Source organism: Perkinsus marinus (genome assembly GCF_000006405.1).
Source record: "Perkinsus marinus ATCC 50983 genomic scaffold scf_1104296964394, whole genome shotgun sequence".
Lineage (NCBI taxonomy): Eukaryota > Perkinsozoa > Perkinsida > Perkinsidae > Perkinsus > Perkinsus marinus.
The window spans coordinates 80,089-81,801 of NW_003204669.1; positions in this window are offsets into that span (position 1 = coordinate 80,089).

Here is a 1,713-nt window from a genome sequence, read left to right on the forward strand (position 1 = left end):
GCAAACGCTATGTATCCGCAAAATTACAGAAAGTCGAATCGCATACGGAAATTAAGGTGGAGAAGGAGGATTTCGCACGGCTCAGATTGGAAGCAAAGCGACCCACCTCTCCACGAACTGGATTTCCCTAACTCCTCTCTTGTGGTCACGGTGTCTACAGGAGTTGATAAGGAGTACTGAACGACAACAACATCAGCCGATTCCTCGGAATCGTTAAAGGCGAGAGAGTAGTAAGCCATTCCGACGACTTCAATGACATATGTAGAAGACTGTACGCAATCAGCATCCCAAAGTGCTATCGAAACTGAAGGGAAACTAGTTGCTCATGTGTTAGATTCTAAAGGATAAGGTGTGTTATCACAAGATCGCTGTGGGGATCCGCAAGGATCTCTTGAACCCTGCGGACTTAGATCTCCTACTAATTAATTTAAGTCGAAGGCGTCCTGGCTGTTCTTCCAAGCACCGGCCGGCACTGGTTAGAAATCTGAGCCTTGACGGGGTTGCTAAGGATCGCAGACGCAAGCATTAGAAGCTCGAATCTTGAGTTCGACCACCTGACAAAGCTCAAAAACTGCGGTCTAGTTGGCTTGCTCTGATTAATAAGTCTGACCTACGTAAGTCTGTCTAGTTGTCGAACATCGGTCACTATTAAATAACAAACAAGCTTCTCAACGACTATAAAGCGATTAAGTTGTAAGTGGGACCACCACGGGTTAGTCATTGTAGTAACGATGATAAAACACATACGATAGTAGCTCAAGACGGAAACATAACCTCAGAAGCCAGTACTCACCGTGATCAAAGACACAGAAGACAGATGATAGCAGAGATTACGTAGAGGAGAGCCTTCGAAGGGAACGTAGCCACCAGACTCACGACCATAAAGATAGCAATAGCAACAGCCATATAAGCGTTCGTCGTCATCGAGGCCATAGAAGACTGATGGTCGAAACGCTAGCTGGGGTGATGGTCAAAGAAGCAAAAGTAGGCATAACCGAGTCAACGCTCGTCGTAATCAAGGCAAGTAACGCTGCAAGTAACGCTGCAAGTAACGCCAGCAATAATGATTAAGGCCTCAATGAATCCTACGCACCAAACCTGATCAGAGTGATACGCCGAAGAACCAATTCGACTAGCGCAATGCACACAAACGGCGAGCACTATCCTAAACGCGCTGTTCGTGCATCTTGCAAGAATATTGACCAGCCTTGAAGAATTTAGTGACGGAATCTGGGAGGCCCACGAAACCGTCCACTCAATATTGGGCGAGCGAGATACTCGGGTTCGGGCTCGAATCCCACGGGAGACATTTTTCCACATTTTTTTTCTGCGCGCGCATGAGGGATTCGGTCAAAAGAGTCCTCAGAGGGATAGTAGAGCTTTGTCGAATACTTATAGAGATTCAGAATTGCTCCATTGTGTGTGCGGGCCGAAGGCCCGCTCAATTTAACTTATAAGTTGAATTTTTGAAGACTGATACGTTTTGGACCAGTGATTGATCTATTTTGGACCAGGTAGCGCAGTAGCCGAGTGGTATAATTCCGAACGGCTTATCGGGAGGATGGGGGTTCAATTCCTAGAGGGTTTAGGTGGAGTTTAGACGTATGTCATGGCCTCAAACGCTGCCTTTTTATGGCAGGCTGCCCTATGATCCTCTTAACTATCGGAATGGAATGTCTTGAATCAACCCTAGATCCGAAGGCATAGAATCAG